The sequence below is a fragment of the Rhinolophus sinicus genome, chromosome X (genome assembly GCF_036562045.2).
Source record: "Rhinolophus sinicus isolate RSC01 chromosome X, ASM3656204v1, whole genome shotgun sequence".
In the NCBI taxonomy this organism is placed as follows: Eukaryota; Metazoa; Chordata; class Mammalia; order Chiroptera; family Rhinolophidae; genus Rhinolophus; species Rhinolophus sinicus.
The window spans coordinates 10,084,394-10,104,404 of record NC_133768.1 but is presented as its reverse complement, the minus strand read 5'-3'; the positions used below and the strand labels follow the sequence as shown (position 1 = coordinate 10,104,404).

At 40.2% G+C, this 20,011-nt stretch overlaps 1 long non-coding RNA gene across 9 annotated transcripts in view; it reads right to left on the bottom strand.

Moving 5' to 3' along the window:
* The window catches only part of LOC109454989 (glutamine synthetase), a 96,503-nt gene that overhangs the window by 61,857 nt on the left and 14,635 nt on the right, over positions 1 to 20,011 (bottom strand). For 5 of the 9 annotated variants that reach the window (XR_012493335.1, XR_012493337.1, XR_012493334.1 and 2 more), the window contains one exon: positions 4,175 to 4,290. The exons of 1 other annotated variant lie outside the window; for it this stretch is intronic. This is a non-coding gene — a long non-coding RNA (glutamine synthetase). Of the gene's footprint in view, positions 1 to 4,174; positions 4,291 to 9,437; positions 11,096 to 20,011 lie in introns of those variants that run through there. 3 more of the 9 variants (XR_012493330.1, XR_012493331.1, XR_012493332.1) reach the window with 1 other exon arrangement.

Sequence of the window (20,011 nt, the reverse complement as noted above, 5' to 3'; positions counted from 1 at the left end):
ATTTTTTTTCTATTTTTTGTAAAAAATGTCATTGGAATCTTGATAGGGATTGCATTGAATCTATAGATTGCTTTGGGGCGTATGAACATTTTAACTATATTAATTCTCCCAATCCATGAACACTGGCTATCTTTCCATTTATTAGAATTTCTGTCATTGTTGTCTTATAGTTTTCAGTGTATAGATCTCTTACCTCCTCGGTTAAATTTATTCCTAAGTATTTCATTGTTTTTGATGCTATTGAAAATGGGATTGTTTTATTTCTTTTTCAGATAATTTGTTGGTAGTATGCGGAAACACGACTGATTTTTGTACATTGATTTTGTGTCACGCAACTTGACTGAATTTGTTGATTAGCTCTAACAGTTTTTCGATGGAGACTTTAGGATTTTCTATATATAATATCATGTCATGTGGAAATAGTGTAAGTTTGTGATTTTTCAAAATAAAATGTATTTTTTTAAAAAGATAATGCCAATTTTGCATATTGAAGAATGTATATAACTGGGTGGCTTGAAAGGTGCTAGTGGAAATTGGAGTAGAAGAAGAATCTGAGGATCTTTCTGTCACAAGCCATTCTTGGCCTTATTCCTGATTGCTCTCTAGGGGCATCCCTGAGTTACCTCACTTCATCCTTTATGTCCAATAGTTTAAAACAACATGTGAGTTCTTAAGGTCTTACATTGCAGTGACCACATGGCCCTCCTCTTCTCAGAGGCCCCTGAATATGACATGAGTCTGCCCAGTCCTGCTTTAGACAGTCAATGTCATGAAAGAAAAACTGGGGAAGACTATTATAGATTTTAAAAGGCTAGCCAAAGCAATCTTGAGAAAGAAGAACAAAGCTGGAAGCATCACATTCCCTAATTTCAAACTATATTACAAAGCAATAGTAATTAAAACAGTATGGTACTGGCATGAAAACAGACACATAGATCAATGGAATAGAGAACACAGAAATGAACTTACACATATGCGGTCAATTAATTTCTGACAAAGGAGCCAAGAATATACCATGGAGAAAGGACAGTCTCTTCAATAAATGGTATTGGGGAAATTGGACAGCCATGTGCAAAAGAATGGAACTGGACCACTACCTTACACCATACACAAAAATTAACTCAAAATGCATTAAAGATTTAAATGTAAGACCTGAAACCATAAAACTCCTGGAAGAAAACATAGGCAGTAAGCTCCTTGACATAGGTCTTGGTGGTGATGTTTTTTAATCTGACACAAAAAACAAAAATAACAAGAGAAAAAATAAACAAGTGAGACTACAACAAAGTAAAAAACTTCTGACCGGCAAAGAAAACCATCAACAAAATGAAAAGGCAACCTAAGGAATGGGAGAAAATAATTGCAAATTATATATCTGATAAGGGGCTAGTATATACAATATATAAATAACTCATACAACTCAATAGCAAAGAAACAATGTGATTAAAAAATGGGCAGGAAATCTGAATAGACATTTTTCCAATGAACACATACAGATGGAACATAAAAAGATGCTCAATGTCACTAATCATCAGGGAAATGCAAATCAAAACCACAATGAGATATCACTTCACGGCTGTTAGAATGGTCATTAGCAAGCAGACAAGAGATAAGAAGTGTTCATGAAGATGTGGAGAAAAGGAAACCCTTGTGCACTATTGGTGAGAATGTAAATTGGTGTAGCCACTATGGAAAAGAGTATGGAGGTTCCTCAAAAAATTGTAAATAGAACTATCATATGATCTGGCAATTCTACTTCTGGGTACCGTGTTTCCCCAAAAATAAGACCTACCCCGAAAATAAGCCTCAGTTAAGATCGTTAGCCAGAAGGACGCACTTAGTACATTATGATGATGTTCCAAAAGAAGATGACATGACTGTATTTGAATAAATACAGATTGCTGTACATGAAAAAACAAGACATCCCCTAAAAATAAGCCCTAATGGAGCGAAAATTAATATAAGACCCGTTCTTATTTTTGGGGAAACACAGTATTTATCTGAAGAAAATGAAAACACTAATTCGAAAAGATATCTGTACCCCATGTTCATTGTAGTAATACTTACAATAGCCAAGACATGGAAGCAACCTAAGCATCCATCAATGGAATATTATTCAGCCATAAAATGAATAAAATACGGCCATTTGCAACAACATGGATGGCCCTCAAGGAATTATGCTAAGTAAAATAAGTCAGTCAAAGACAAATACCATATGATGTCTCTTATTTGTGGACTCTAAACGAACAAATAAACAAACAAACTCACAGATACAGAGAACAGATTGGTGGTTGCCAGAGGAGGGGATCATGAGGGGCATGGAGAAACAGGTGACCTTTTTTTTTAGTTCAAATAAATTGAATGAAAACTTAAAAAAAATAAAAAAGACTAAAGGAGCATCATGTCCAAATGGTTCGGTGAACCATGATTGGATTCTGGATTGAACAAAAGTAACTATGTAATTCAAAAATAATTAGAAAAAAGTTTTAACTTGTTATTTTGACATAATTTCAGACATAAAAAGTGGCAATACAAAAAATTATCATATAAATCATATAACATTTTGCCACAGTAATTTTTTCCTGCACACACACACGCACGTTAATATATACAAACACATGTATATGTAAATACGTATATGTATACATATATACATATATACACACACATATATATACATATATATTTCTTCCTGAATCATTTCAAAGTTTGTTGCAGGCGTGACACTCTTTTTCTTTAAATATTTCAGTGAAAATTTCTAAAACCAAGGACCTTCTCTTATATTACCACACTATAATCATTAAAGTCAAGTAATTTACATGGATACTGCACTATTATATAATCTACTGACCTTATTCAAATTTTGCCAATTTCCCAATAATGTCCTTTACAGCAAAAGAAATTTCCAGATTAGTACACCATTTAGTACTGCCTCTTTAATCTCATTTAGTCCTAAACAACTCCTCAGTCTTTCTTAGTCTTAGTCTTCCATAACCGTGACATTTGTGAAGAATACAGGCCAGTTATTGTATCGTGTTCTTCAGTTTGAGTTTGTCTATTTTCTCACGGTTTGACTCAGGTTCTACATTTTTGTCAGGAAGAACATAAAAGTGATGTTGAGTTCTCAGTGCAGCATATCATAGGTCAGGTTGGCCCCATTACTGGTGATGTTAAATTTGATTAAAGTGCTGTATGACAGTGTTCTCTCTTATAAAGCTACTATTTTCCCCTTTGCAATTAAATATCTTGTGGGGAGAAATGTTGAGACTATACAAATATCCTCTTACTCATTGTGGTAGGCAGAATGACCTCCCGAACATGTCCACGTACTAATCCTGTAACCTGTAAATATATCAGGTTACATGGCAAAGGGGGATTAAAGTCACAGATAGAATTCAGATTGCTAAGCAGCTGACCTTAAAATAGGGAGGTTATTGTGTATTCTGGTGGGCCCAACATAATCACAAGCATCCTTAAAATGGAAGAGGCAGGCAGGAAAGTCAGAGTCAAAGGAGATGAAATGACAGTGCAAGGTTGGAGTGATACAGTGTGAGAAGGATTTGACCTACTATTTAAAGATGGAAAAAGGGGACCATGGGCCAAGGAATGCAAGTGACCCTTGTTTTAAAATGTAGATTTTATCATGATTCAGGTACGATGAGGCCAAGAGATCAGATGATTACCATTAAGAAGATAGTTTGTTATCCTCACAGATCCCAAGAGAAGGGGACATGCCAAACCATGGGGGGTTACACAGGGAAGGAGCAGGGTTATTTAAGAAGCAGAGAGAGAGAGGAAGACAAGAGCAAGAGCCTTCATTGTGGTTTCCATGGGGAAAAAAAGGGCGAGGTAGGGTAGGCGGGTTTAGGATTGGCTAATATGAATCACTTCAGTGGACTTCGGGTGTAGGCCTGTCTCTAGTTGTCTAGTACATGCCAAGGGGTGAGTAGGGCAAAGGAATAGTGGCTGAGAGTGTAAGGGCCCGTAAGGGAGGTGATTGGGGTGTGGGCTCTGGATTGGTTGATTTACATATGAAAGGCCTCTTTGGAGGTACTCAGGTTACTTCCTCTAGAAATTTGCTAGTCCTGGGGGAGGCAGTTTCTTTAGGGTTAGCTAAGTCTCAAGATGTCAAAGCATCAGAAATACAGAAAAGAAAAAAGCATGATTAATATACCTTTAGAAGTTGGAAACAGCAAGGAAAATTCTCCTCTTAGAGCCTCTGGCAGGAACGCAGCCCTGCTGACACCGCGATGTTAGTCCAGTGAGATTCCCCTTGGACTTCTTACAGAACTGTGAAATGATAGATTCGTGTTATTTTAAGCCACACAATTTGTGGTAATTTGTTACAGCAGCAATTAAAAATGACTATACTCCTCAACCTTTCATCCACTGATTTTAGTATTTGTGGATGATTCTTGCCACAAATTATTATTTTGATGATTTTTCTCATTCCTTTGGGCTTTCTATTATTATAAGGACAAGGCCTGTTCTTCCCGCCACTTCCATTTATTTATATCAATATGAACTCATGGTTTCTTATTTTCTTCAATGGATTATAATCCTTTATTTTCATTATTTATTTTGATGCTCAAGTTTTTCCTGATTTTGTCAGTAGGAGCACCTTCAAGCTGGCTTCTGTGTCTTTTTAACACGTCCATGGGGAGAATTTGCATCTGAAGACTATACAATGAAATTAATTTTCTTAGGTATGACAATGGTATTAAGGTTATCTAGGAGAATGTCCCCTTTTCATGGGAGACGTATTTAGGGGTGAAGTGCCATTATATTTGTAACTTACTTTTTAATAGAGTCAGCAACAAAAAAGGCAATATTTTTGCATGATTTATATATATATATATCTACACATATTTATTGATAAACATAGATATATACATACATACACACATATATATCACACATATATATGGAGAGAGAGAGAAGTAAATATGTCAAAATGAAATCTAGGTGGAGGAAATACAAATATTTAGTGTCCTAGTCTTTCAATTCTTCTGCATGCTTAAAATTTTTCACAATAGAATTTTAGGGAAAATAACAAATAAAGAGAAATAGCTTTTAAAAAAAATAGCTGATCCACTTTCCTCAAAATATGGTAGTGTATATGGCATATACTTAAGACTTCAGTGTCTTTCCCTCAGATCCAGGGTACAAGAAGATTAATTTTTTTAATGAACATTTCTATGTGTCGCTTAAATCTATCCTCTGCGATTCAATTAAATGAAATATTTGCCCACAAAGTGCCTGTAAGCAATGACCTCATGAAAGTATGTAAACGCTACTTCTTGGATCTCATTTATACATTTTTATTTGTTCTCGTGGACAAAGTTATCTTATAATCCAACCCGTCTCAATCACCATATGTTTTAGATTAATAATAGGCCATAAAGGGAGCTTTAATATGTAGAGTTTGTGGATATGTACATTCCAATGAATACCTAACCAAAGGAGAATGACGAAACAATGCAAAGCTTCTTATACTATTTCATGTTATACTATTTCATGTTTTCTCTATCCAATTTTCCAAAGCCTTTTATATATGACCAGGCTTATGCATTTATGATCATGGAGGTTTGGCAGGTACAGAGCTCATATGGGGTGCTGCAAGAAAGCTGAGGGGTGAGCCACCCAATGAGGGGCCCTGTGGCAGTTTTTTCTTAATTTTTATTTTTTAATTACAGTTGACATTCAATATTATTTTATATTAGTTTCAGATGTACAGCATAATGGTCAGACATTTATATAATTTACAAAGTGATCTCCCCTATAAGTCTAGTACCTGTGGTAGTTTTAAAGTATATCCACAAATTATTTGAAACTCTTCCCCTTCAAAAGGTAGAGACTAATTCCCCTTCCCTTGAGTGTGACCCAGACTTAAAGACACTTCTAAATAAAGAATATGATGAAGTGACATGTGACTTCTGAGACTGATGGTCTCAGCATGGTGGCTTCCTCCTTGCTGTCTCTCTCATGGCTTAGCTGCCATATGTCATCAGGACACTCAAGCAGCCCTATAGACGGTCCATGTGGCGAGGAACTGAGACCTCCTGCCAACACCCTTGTGAGTGCACCATCTTGGAAGTGGATCTGTTAGCCACAGTCAAGTCTTCAGATGACTGCAATCCCAGCCAACTTCTTAACTACACCTTCACGAGAGACCCTGAGCCAGAACCACTAGTTTCCTGACCCTTGGGAAATGTAAGCTAATAAATATTTTTTTGAGCCACAATGTTTTTGGGTAATTTGTTACAAGGCAACAGATAACTAATACAGACCCTCCTAGTGTCATTATTTGGGTCCAGTTGTCACGCTTCAGGGTCTGGGAATTTTTTCCATCTCATCCACCTATGCAATAGCAATATAAGGCTTAATACAAGAAAAAGGCACTAAAGAGACATCCCCAAACTCTTGGTATTGGTGGGTATAACATGTAACTCTTTACTTCTTCCCTGTTGAATCTAAAGGGTTTTTGCTGAAGTAATTTTCCATCTGGGGGAGGAGCACCTCTTGGCTAGCATGTTTTCTAGTAGCAGAAAGTCTCTTAGGAAATTCATATTCATAAACCCAGAATCTCCAACTCAGTAAAAGATTGCACTTGCTCCTGCCACAATCCTGTGATGTAGGTACTGTAGTTGATATAGTAGGTGATGCAGTTGCCTGATCTCAAAGCTGAGGGGATTGAAATATTAGAGATGTACACTGAAATGTTTTAGGGATGTACAAAATTTGGAGGAATATTAAAAGTCTTGTGCATTTTCCTCATAAATATCCAATGACCTCTGCACTGGAGAAGAGACAAAAAAAGCAAGGCATTAAAAAAGGCATCGAGGCAGGGAGAAAGGTATTCTCCTTGCTCCCGAGTGAGACCTTCTCAAGGATTACTTCAGGAAAGGCTGTTTGAAGGCCTGATCAAGTCGACATGGTCCTCAACCCCAATTCCCTTGAGGCTTTGGAAACCCAGCGCACTCCTGCCAGAACAATGAGCCCCCACATGGCTACTTTCCTTTGAACTGTTGCCTCCTTTGAAGAAAGCAGCAGACGGTCTTGAAGGGCAAAAGTGGCTGATCTCTGTTTTCTGACACTGAGAGCTGGTGAATGCAAAGGGCTGTTTGTAACTTTCTGTTCGTGTCAGGAATTGGACAATTACCATCTGTGGAAGTTACAAGAAGTGGTTGAACCTGACGTGGGATAAAACAGACACCTCAGACACTCCGATGTGTCCTCAGTATCTCAGCCAAAGGCCACTCACTGTTCTGGCCAGGCTTTGAAAAGGAAAACACCAGTGATCTGAGGTCAAACAGATCCTTGTTGCCCCTGAAGTGCTGGTTCTGCTACTAACTGGCTGTGTCCCTTCACTCTGCATCTCGATCTCTTTATCCCTAGATGTTTTCTCTAATCTTTTCTAGCTCTGACACATTATGATACCACAATTCCTCCAGTAAGTTCTGAGAGGCTCCAATTCCATGGAGTGAGTGGATCCAGCTTGCTTATTTGGGTACTTGTACGAGTTGTTCTCCTCGGTAAACATCGATAGTTTCTCTTGATTAGCACTGTGATTGCGAAGGAAATTTTTTCAGTTATGGAAGATCTAATACACCTTGTTTCTCTTTGCTCTTCCTGGAAATAACCAGAAGAAAACAATATATGGATGTTTATGAATAATTCCCCTTAGGTTGATGTGGTAGAACTTGTAGTCATTTAAAAACTACACAGAAGTTCATATTTGAGGAAAACATGATCATTCTGACTAGGGCATTTTTGCAATAATTTCTCTGAAAACAGACTGAGCTCTAACAAATAGTATTGTGGAAGCAATTATCTTTTCTGTGACTCAGTTATTAATTTAATAAAGAGTCAATCTCTCTGGTATATTTCCTCAAAGTGACAAAAAATGATTAAAGGTGAGCAAATGTGGCGTTTCCCCCCAAATTCCTAACATAAGTTTTCATTTTAGTTTAACATAGGCCTAATAAAAATGACCAAAATACTGAGCTGGGCTTCTGTGATTATTTATAATGCAGAAGGCTGTTCCATAGAAATTTCCATGATGGTAGAAATGTTCTGTATCTCTGTTGTCCAGTACAGTAGTCCCTAACCAAGTGTGGCTATTGAGTACTTGAAATGTTGCCAGTGTGGCCCCAAAACTGACTTTTAATTTTATTTAATATACACTTACATTGAATCAGTCACATATGTCTGGGGACTATTGTATCGATAGCGCTGATCTAAAGTCTTGATTTGTCCTTGCTGTTTATATATAGATGATATAGATATAGATGATATAGATATAGATATAGATATAGATATAGATATAGATATAGATATAGATATAGATATAGATATAGATATAGATATAGAGAGAGCGCTTTAAAATTAAATATATATAAAACAAAAGGCTGGCTTTAGTGACACGCTAGTCCCTCCAGAAAATAACCCCAATGCCCCCTTGTGAGTAACATGCTCAAGGTGACCAACCAACTCCTATTTCTATACCCTGTGTGTACAGGTACATGTGTACTTGAAAGCAAAGCCACGGAGCTCGGGTGACTGCTGCTGCTATAACATGCTTCCATCTGTGAACTGACAAGTGTCCACTCCCTCCAGAAGGCTGGGCAGGGCACAGAGAAACCCTTAGGTGGTGGTGAGGGAATAACAGCCCCAAACAGGCAACTTTTCAAGCACCGCCACCCTCACCCCCACTTAACAGGAGATCCTCATTTCTAGTCAGACTACTCCCCTTAAATTTGGCTTCCGGTGACCAGAACGGTTTTTCTCTTTTAGAATAAGCCACACATATCTGCACACCCATGTATATAATGTTTTTGTTTTTGCATTTAAATATAAAAACACCGCTCTGCTTTGCGGTATAAATGGAGGTCCAAGCAATGAGAACTTTTTCTTCTAAGGTAGGGCTAGCCATCCCAGCCCTTTATGCTGAGCTTGTCTTCAAGTGATGGCATTCAGCTCCAGGCAAGGGAAGCACACCAGGGTAAGGGCATTTTCCTGCCTGCCGGACTCCCACCCTTTCCTCTCTCCTAATTCTCACTTTTATTAGAAAGCTGGTTATAACCTTTTAAGAATTGGAACTTCCCACTGAGAGGGGAATGTAGTGACCTCACCAGGGAGTCAGCCCCGCTCTCCCACCCTCTTTAGCCATCTGGAAGAAAAAGTCCTTCCCCTCCCTTCACAAGTACTATGCTCACTGTCCCGATAGCTACGCCTATTGGACAAACACACCTGATTAAATGGAAGCAGTGTTATGTTTCCCCACCCCCCTCCATACTAATGCAGTACAAAGCTTCAGTGATAGATGGAGAGAAGGGTGTGTGTGTGTGAAGAGATTAAGAAGTTGACCCCTCTATCCTGGCCAAAGAAAGCAAGAGATATTAAGTGGGCACGAGAAATAAAACAAGAGACCTTGCTGTTTTGCTCTTCAAGTTACAGCTATAATTACAATTGAGAGCGGGGCGGGAGTGGGAATGGGAAGAGGAATTAGAAGGGGTCCCATGGCCGCCAGTGTAGTCCAGTTAGGTTTTGTACTGGCAGGGCTTGTCGCCAGTTTCGTTGAGAAGACAGGTACGGGCAATGGCTTCTGTCACCGCAAAGGGGTCACAGTTGGCAGAAGGGCGACGGTCTTCCAAGTAACCCTTCTTCTCCTGGCCGACAGTCCGGGGAATGCAGATGCTGGTGCTCCGGTTGGCCACGCCTGCAGAAAAGTCGTTGATGTTGGAGGTCTCGTGGGATCCAGTCAGACGGCAGGCATTGTCGCAGCCCCTCTTGGGATCGTAGGCTCGGATGTGGTAATGGTGCCGCTTGCTCAGTCTCTCGATGAACTTCTCAATGCACTTTAGGCCGTTCTCCTCTCGCATGGCCTTGGTACTGAAATTGGTGTGGCAGCCAGCACCATTCCAGTTCCCAGGAATGGGCTTAGGATCAAAGGTTGCTATCACTCCAAAGTCTTCACACACCCGGTGCAGGATGAAACGGGCCACCCAGAGATGATCTCCCATGTCAATTCCTTCACAGGGTCCTATCTGGAATTCCCACTGAGCAGGCATGAGTTTGGCGTTTGTGCCTGCGATCTTGATGCCGGCGTACAAGCAGGCCCGGTAGTGAGCTTCCACGATGTCTCTGCCATAGGCTCTTTCTGCTCCCACGCCACAGTAGTATGGACCTTGAGGCCTAGGAAAGCCATTGGAAGGCCAAGAGAAAGGGTGCCCGTCTGTGCCCAGGAGCGTATATTCCTGCTCCATTCCAAACCAGGGGTGGTGACTGCTCACCATGTCCATTATGTGCTTACAGGTATGCCGTAAGTTGGTCTCTGCAGGCTTTCGGTCATACGTGAGGACTTCACAGAACACCAGCTTGTTGGGGTCCTTGCGGAAAGGGTCCCGAAACATAGCAACAGGGATGAGATACATGTCACTGTTGGAACCTTCAGACTGAGATGTACTAGAGCCATCAAAGTTCCACTCAGGCAATTCTTCTCTATGCTTGGGCTCACTGTCCAGGGTCCGGGTTTTACAACGCAGCCCTTCTCCAGTACCATCAATCCAGATATACGTAGCTTGGACTTTCTTGCCCTGAGGCAGCGCCATGTACAGATGCTTGACACGTTTGTTCAAGTGGGAACTCACCGAGGTGGCCATGGTGGAAGATGTTCTCGGGTGGTGAGCAGGTGTCAGGCTGGGCAGGCTGCGAGAGCAAGGTGTGTGGACAGGAGAGGAGAGGCGGCCAGGGGTGCTGCTCAGGCGCTCTGCTTTTCTCCCTTTCTCAGTTCTGCCTCACTTATATCTTCTGCAGCATGGACTCGGGTCAGCCTGATGGGGTTCAAATGCTTACTTCTTCCCCTTGCTGGCTGTGTGATGTTGGCTGACTTAACTGTTCTGAGCCCTGTAACAGTGACCACTGCCTATGGCCATGGGATGGATGAGACTAGCCCCTTCCTGTTGCTACAGGGTTTACTGGCTGAAAGGGCAGACGATGTCACAAAGGAGAGCTGGGCACCTGGTAGCTAAGGTTACGACCCCAAAGCTCTGTGACCTCAAACATCTTTGCTTCCTGGAGCTATAGTTGACCCCTTGGAAGGAAAGTAGCAAAAAGGAGGAATGAGTTTTGGCTCCTTGACCCAAGGAAATGGAATAGCGGCTGTCCTCCAAGGTCAGGGCTGGCAGCTCAGAAGCACTGCAGCCCACGGCCAGGAACAGTAGTTCAAAGCATTTGTACCTTTGAGGTCAGGGCTGGCTCATCAGCCCGTGCTCCCAGGGTCTCTGACCTTGGACCTCTGGTATGTGCCTGGCTTGTGTTACGATGGGAAGACGTTACAAAGATAAATAACACCACATGGTTGTGAACCCCTCCCATACAGTATCTCATTTAATCCTCGCAACAACCCTGAGATGTGGGATGATTTTCATTCAGCTTGTCAATGAGGAACCTCAAGTTTAATGCAGTTTAATTGCCAAAGTCACACCCTTACTAACAGGCCGAACTGGGATCAAGTCAGGGTCCTTGTAGCTTTGTATTTGTGCATATCCCCACCTCATGACAGGGACATGAAATTCCAGATTTCTGCCCGCACTCCAGATACCCATTTGCACTTTTTGCCACCACCCCAGCAGACCCTATTTTTTTATTTCATTTGCAGATCATACTTTGAGAAATATGACCAAAATACCACTCACTCTGGAAAAAACACCAGAGTGGTGTCACCTAAAATCAGAGGTTCTCAACCAGGGTGATTTTGCCTTTTAGAAGACATTTTCTGGAGACATTTCTGGTTGTCACAACTTGCAGGGAGGTTGCTCCTGGCATCTGGTGGAGAGAGGCCAGGGACAGATGCTGCTAAATAACCTACAATGCCCAGGACATCTCGCCCCTCCCCGAAGAAGGAATTATCCAACCCAAAATGTCAACAGTCCTGAGGTTGAGAAATCTTGCCTTAAATAAAGCAAACCCAGAGCCTCTGGTATCCCTGTGAAAGGAGAGCACAATCTGAATGCACAATGAAAAAAATAGCAAATTTCATTCTTGAATTGGTTTCAAGCAGCCCAGTTTCCAGTGATTTAAAGGAATTTAAGGCAATGATTCTCAACTTTTTCAGACCCAGTGCTCCATTTTTATAACAAATATTTCATAACAGCTCTTTTTCTATACTGAAATAAAATTCATCGATAATAAAACTATACACATAATTTAAAAATATCAATATAATGTTATGATTATATCAGGGAGAAATAAAAAGATAATTGATAATAAGATAATATGCATTTTGATTTGTTCAAATCTGCAGTAGGAAATGAAATAAAGTCATCAGATGCCTGTGCCTGTCTGTAGGATCACCAAGAAGGCGATAGCTGCACATGCCAGTAGATCTAGGTGCGTCCTATTGAAGACTGGCGGTGTCAGGATTTTCTGGAACAGTGAACAACTTGTGCTAAAGTTCCATATAAAACAAAACACGATCTTCGGATTTATGCAGTAATTTACTTCTAGAAAAAAATTAGTGTTTGTTAAAACTGTGCCCCAAATACTTTTTGTTTATTTGTAAAATGATGCGCCATATATCTTCAGATAATCTGGAGGTTTTTGCACACACAAATGTCTAGCAGGACACGGAGAAGTCATGCAGGACTCGGGAGGGTCTTTCCTTGTTGTGGGCTTCATGAACAATGAACGGTGCCTAAAAGCCCGGCTGTGGCTCATGAATATCTAAGGCAACTTCCCCCTCCCTATTGGTGTAAAAAGCAGAAACACACAACAAAATACCCTAAAATCCCCCTACGGGGTGTACCCTCTTTGCAAAACCACTGATTTAAGAGATTTTAGAGAGTCATTTTGATTATGAACCATTTTTGCCCTATAGGTTGATTTGAATACTTAACCCCACCTCTGATCCCTGCCTTTTCTTCCCCAAGGATGAAACCTTATCCGTATGGAAGGTTGAATAGTATTTGTGCCTTAAAAATGACCAAAATATACCCTCACCGCAGATCATCTTTGCCCTGAAAGATGCGGAGGGTGAATCTTTTCAATATCCTACTCTGTTAGATGTGTGGCCCCTGGAAGTATTCCTTTTTTCTCTATGCACTAGAGAAATCTTTCTAATGATTTTGGTGCAGCATAATATTATTTAAAGGACATTTAACAGATGTTTAATGGACAGAAATCCATGCTAGACAGTATTGTGTTGGTAGCTGCTCTGTAAAACTGATGAGCCCTGCCCCATGCCAAATTTTAAGTATTTTGAATGTTTCTTGATTTCCTTACAATGGCTAAATTATGGGAATCTTCCTCTTTGCCTTCCACTGTCTCCACCCCCATCCTATTGTGCAAATTCTTCAGGATCTCAAACGGTGGGCTCCACATCCTGCCTTCCTGGGGGCTGGGAGCAGCACAGGGACCTTGGCCATATACCTGTGATCAGGTTGCCCAGTGAGTCTGAAAGAGCCCTTGCAGAGCAAAGCGAGAGTTAGCTTTCACAATTACCATTTTCTCTTCTCCCTCACTCTTTTGCAAACCCATATTTACCAATATCTTCCCATTTTTCAGGCAGACAGAGTAACATCTGGCTGCTTTGGTATGCTGATGTTTATAACATTTACCAATTGTCATGGTGTAAATACCCCCATATTGTCTGATATCAAACTACCAACTAGACACTGAATGTGAAGTTGGGGAGAGATGCACAATAGAACATCATTATATGGTATTTCCACTATTCAGATATAACAGACCTAAATAGAACGTAGATAATATAGAAACATTTTGAAACGATTTTAGATTTACAGAAGAGTTGCAAAGAGAGTTCAGAGGGTTCTCATATACCTTTCACCCAGCTTCCCGTAATGGTAACATCTTTTATAACCATGGTACATTTATCAAAATGAAGAAATCAACATTGGCACCAATACATATCCTTTTGTGAAAGCGAGGTGATGTGTTATACCTAGCACAAAGGCAACTGTGCACATTGTCTAGTCTATGTTTCCTACACCATACCCTGTAATGAGGCATCTTGACTCACTGTGTTGAGCTTTATTTCCCTAAAAAAAAATAATAGAGTTTGGTCAAAATCTGACCATGCCTATAAAGATTCTGTTGCTCTGATAAATTTCATCTATACTGACAAAATACAGTTTAAAAACCTTTGAGAATGGGCAAACCATACAAAAGTTGTAAATAGGAAAATAATATGAACACATAAGAGTTTTAAAAAGATTGTTCTAGAAGTTATGAAAACAATGCATTGGAGCAAAGAGACTAGCTGGAAAAAAGAACCAATTGTAACAGTCCAGGCAGGATTTAATGAAGGTTGGAGTTAAGGCAATTGCAATGAGGATGGAGAAGCCAAAATGGCTTCAAGAGATGCTAAGGAGATAGAATCTACAAGACTCCCTAAGACGGCTACTGAGAGTTGAGTTTCTGACTTGAAGGGAACACTGGAGCAGGACAGGTATCAAGTTCAGCCTCTGACATGTTGTTTCAAGTGCTTGTGGGATCACTCAGAAGCACATGTGGATCAAGTTCATCCTCAGAAACTTCCCCCCATATCTTGGTCTATGGAATCACTTTGTTGGGTTGAATTTCACACATTGAAGTTCCTTATCTTTCCCTCTGTAATGTAATTTAGTGGGCAGAGAACAAGGACAGAGGTCAACAAGCTTCTTTAAAAGCTCAATTTCTTTCCCTCTCTACTCCCATTTACCCTGAGAATAAAAAAAGAATAAAGAAGAGGCAGGAAAAGCGTATACCCCTTACTTCTGCTCTTTCCACAGAGGACGTCAAGGCAGAGCTGAGCAGTGTTTCTCATCTCTCATGGAATTCCAATGTAGAAACTGTCCGTAAAGCCCCTCCATGTTGGCCTGGACTTGCCTGGAACGTAGCTGCTCACTTGGGTGTAATCTGACACATGACGTAATAGTCAGCCATCTGGATTAATCAGGCCCAGCTGTTGGACCCTCTGCTCTGTGTGGGGGTTCAGCCTCCCCATCTGTTCCTGAAACCTCCCCACTTATGTCTTCTCAGCTTGAGCCTCCAGCCATAACAGATGGCTGTTTCTCAGCATTACAGATCATTTTTCTCTGATCGGTGTCTCAGCCCCAATTTGTACTTAACATTTTAAACTAACCCCATCACTTTCATCACCTTAGGCATTTATAGAGATTAATGTATACTACATATGTATACCTATGTATGCACACATATATGTATATATGTATATATACATATATATATAATGACCAGTATGCACACACATAACTTTATTCCTTTTAACTTTCACACACAACAACCCGGGCTCATAAAGAATATTTCTACAATACTCTTCAACTCGGGTTGGATTGTCTACATGGCTATGGGTGAAAAAAATGACAGGGCCTCTGACAAGTTGAGGATTATTTCCAAAACCCTTTCCGACCACAATTATGAGTACTTTGAAACCACAAAAATTAAAATTTACCAGTCCCAATGGTCTACTCTATATTCTACTGCTCTGGTCAAGTTGCTTCATTTTTGACTCTCAGAACCTGTCTCTGTAATTACAATACTCAAGTTCAAATAACGTGGGGATTTTCCAGGCGTGATTGAGAAAGACTGTCAGCAGAGAAACTATGCATGGCAGCTGCAGCCCTAAGCCACGGACTATTCCCACCAGCAAATCTGGAACAGGATTCTGAACAATGCCTTTTACCACACCTGCTATCACAGTCGTCACGGGCAAAAGGGCAGAATCTACACAAATACTTCACTTCCTTGAGGGAATATTTCAAAGCAATAGTCATTTCCATCTATTATTTTATGTCTAATTATTAGCACTGTTTTTCCCCCAGTAAGGATTGTAGTGGTCCCTTTTAAGACTTGACATCTAAAATAGTCTATTTTATATCCTTTAGCAACCTTTACACTTCATATAGTTGATGAAATATGACTTCGATTGCAATGGTTCTCAGGGTTGATTTTGCTTCCCAGGGAACATCTAGAAATGTCTGGAGACATTTTGGTTGTTACAATGGGGGGTGGGGGGGGATCAGTGGTACCCTACTGTGTCTAGTAGTAGGGGCCAGGGATGCTGCTTAACATCTTACAGTGTACAGACAGCACCACACACACACACACACACACACACACACACACACACACACCTCTGCCCCCAGCAAAGACTTGCCTGGCCTCAAATGTCAATAATGCCAAGGTTGAAAAGCCCAGCTCTAGTAGATTATCCATTAATCATGCCACTGCCATGCTGACAAGTTATTCTGATGAGCCCCTGTTTCTTGAAAAGGAAAGACTGAGAGTGTGGGATTCCAGGTATCACGCCATCCTTCTTACAGAGTGGTTTGACCTGGGTGAAGACTCACCTGAGAAACCAGACTTTTACGTTTCTCTTGACTACTTTCTGGGAGCCAACCAGAATTTAGGGGCTGGCATAAGGTGATAGAATTGTCTGTTCTGCCAGACAATTTCTGTCTAATTTTGGTGGGTGTCTTGGGGCCTGAAGTCTCCACCTTCTTCTTCAGAGCTTTTCTCAAGACTAAGGATTTTCTTAGCCTATAGTCCCCTCATACAGCTTAACCATGCTCTTTAAGAAGCAGAAAGAATCGATATACATAAAACAAATGAAAGATCTTTTCAGATTGATTTCTTCAGTTAAAAAAAAAAAGTGCGACCAGCTGGGCTTGGGAAGAACACGTAACCCTGTGAAGGTTTTCACAGATCTGCCTGCCTTCTTTTTCTAGTTGGCCACGAAGCTTCTACAAAGCCAGTCTCACCACAAAGGTCCATTTTCTTTAATCTGCAGAACCAATTTTTAAGGGAAGGTTTTTTTTGTTGTAGGCCCTCATTTAAAAAATTATCAGTATATATTCTCTTAAAAACCAAAGGAACAATAACCTAAAAACCCACCCTTTAAGATCAGCGTTTCCAGATTACAGCATTACAGAGGGATGACATTTCCATTTACTTCTCATCCCCATATGTCATGCTGCCTCCACTGGTGGAACAGAGGGTTGGGCCTTCTTTAGGTGGACTTGCGATGCTTCGCAAGCAAATGTCCAAAGAAGAGAACCACGTGATCTTTCTTTCGTCTCTGGTTAGCTTCTCACATAGTTTCTAGTTCTCAGTAATAGACTATTAAAAGTGCTAATATTTTTAGGTGGGATGATGGTATTATGGTTATGCGTTTTAAAATGATCTTTATTTTTTAGACATAAATGGTTAACTATTGGTGGATAAAACAATATAATCTCTGGAAAGTGCTTCAAAATAGTTCAGGGGAAAGGGTACGGATGAAATAAAGTTGGCCACGAGTTGATAATTGTTTTCAACTGGTGATGAATACATGAAAGTGTATGTATGCTCATGGGAATGGTGTAGTGGAACTGGAGCAATTGGTGACTAAGAAGAGAGAAGAAATAGGCCTAACAAGCAAGTATTCAAGGACATATGACAGAAGGTGGATTTCAGAGACTAGAGTCTCTCACTATATAGAAGCAATCACTATAAACTCAGTTTGAATCTTGAGCATTTTGAAAACATCACTCTCCACCCTAGTCATTTTGCCAGATATGAAAACATTTGGAAAATGAGGAAAGATATTTCTAAGCCATATTTATTTATATTTTGCCTAGATTTTGCTCTTGATGCATATTTTTAACATATTGGGGGCCACACTGGACAAATTTTGCACCTTTAAATATCAAATTTTGCACCTTTAAATATCAAATTTTGTACCTTTAAATTTTGAAACAATTCACTTTTTCTAAAATCTCGACCTTAAAAGGCTGATATCTGGATCAATATGATCAAAGATTTGATAATAACATTTAGGTTGATGTCACTTTCTTACTCCCCCTCAAAATAATGAGTTGCATGGGACTGTAATGTTTCTTCCTCCATTAGGTAACGGGTGGGTGAAGCTTTCAAGCTGCTATCACTTTTTCCAAATAGTTTCACTCATTCTTATTCCTAATTAATCGACAGTATTATGTAGCAACCAAATAAATAGTCTCCTAAAGAAAGCATCCTCTCCTTGGCTGTTCCAGAAAACTGTGCTGACTCATTTGCGGTTGGACTTGAAGAATTTTTCAGGCATATGCTGCCAAAGGAGCCACACTCTCTCTGACCTCCCTGACCCCACCAAACAGGAGACACACACAAGAAGCTTTGCTTTGGGTTTTCAAGATCTGGACAAGTCAGGGGGTTTGGCAGAGCTTTGGGGACCACTTGTAAAGAACATATTCTACAAGTTAAAGATTCCGCTGCTGTTTATTTGTTCCCACAATTCCTTTAAATGTGTAGCAAATAACCTTTTGTGCTCAGGTCCTGGGCTAACAAGGACTGGATTGCAGCCATTCTGGTTGACCCCTCCTCACTGGGTGTTTCTTTTGGAGACTCTATCTAAATGATCTGACTCACCAGCAAGGAGTGTGATATGGAAGCTACTCAGCTGGGTGAACATGGTTGGAGATAAGAGTCCCAGCATCTAATAATAATAGATACGGCAGTGGTAGCAACAATACCATATTCCAAACTACACATACACACAAAGGATCCAAAAAATAACAGTAAGATGGAACTCACTTTGCAGGACAACCTTTTGATGAAATCTTGCTAAATTGAAATTGGACTGTTTCCCACTGAATTCAATGGAATGGATATCGTCTTTCTACTAGTATTCTAGATATGATGGTTTTGACTGATATGAGACCAGGTGTTTGAACCTGGCTTAGCTCGTGCTTATATTTTCATAACTGATTACCTAATTTATTCAAATCTACCCCTTGTTGGTGTAGACTATATTGTGTGTACAAGTGGTTAGTCATTAAAATCATACCTAGCAGAAGAAATCGAAATCGGTCTTCAGCTTATTACCAACGGCATTTCCCTGTTTCCTTGATGGGAAATTCCACCCTTCAGAAGACATGCCTTTCAAAAGTTCACTGATGGAGTTTTACTTAAGAGTTCTTGGAGATAGAGCCAGGAAGCCAAGCAATGCCACTCAATTAACAGAGGACAAACAGAGTAAGCAAAAAGAGCCCAGGGAGTAGGGTAGCCTGAGGTTTAGTTTGAGACCATCTTTGTCTGGGTAAATCACTTCAATTCTCTGGGCCTCAGTTTCCTTATCTGTAAAATGAGGATTTAGAATGCTTAGTCCTTAAGTTACTTTGAGTTTTTGCATTCTGCTGGTATCTTTACTGAGGACGATGTTTTAGGTATAGTCACTATAGGAAATGCAAAAATGTCTAAGCCATAACACTCACCTTCAGAATGCTTTAAATCTAATTGGAAAAAAATATTTCAACTAAAAAATAGCTATTACATGCTACATCATGTGGTGGTGACAGGCGGATTACAAGTGCTCTGTGCTCAGACTTGAAGGAGCCTCCATTTTCGCTGCTATTTGGTTTGAAATGTGTACAGAGGAGTCTGGTGAGGACTTGCCCCAAGTATTGGTTCTAATGGAAATTGATTCATTCCTAGTACCGGGATTGGAAGAGTAAGGGGCTGCCCAATCTAAAAGCTTCTGAAGGGTGTGTTACTATACATGGCTAGCGATGCAATGCATTATGGTCCAAACCCCAAGGGCACTTACAAACAGTGAGGGATGTGGGTTAAGTCGAGTTGCATTGGTCAGGAAAGGCTTCCCAAAGAGGTAACAATTGAGATGGGCCTGGACTTTTGGAAGGAAGCCATTCCAATGGAAAGCGATATGACAATTTAAATTAATGTTTCCCATACATGGCTGTGTAGAACTCAGTAACATATAGTTTAAAAATTTGATTCTGATGTCCAGCCAGATTTAAGAGCTAATGCATTATTAGTCATATCTCCATGGAAGCAGTGTGTTCAAACCAGGAAATTTTAGCTCAAAGGAGAGATGTAGAACTTGGAGAGAGTTCAGAGAAAGCAATCAAAGCCATTAAAAGTTAGGGTGGTGGAATTCTCGAAAAAAAATGGTAAATGAAGAAAGAAGGCTGAGGGAAAAATTAGACTTTAA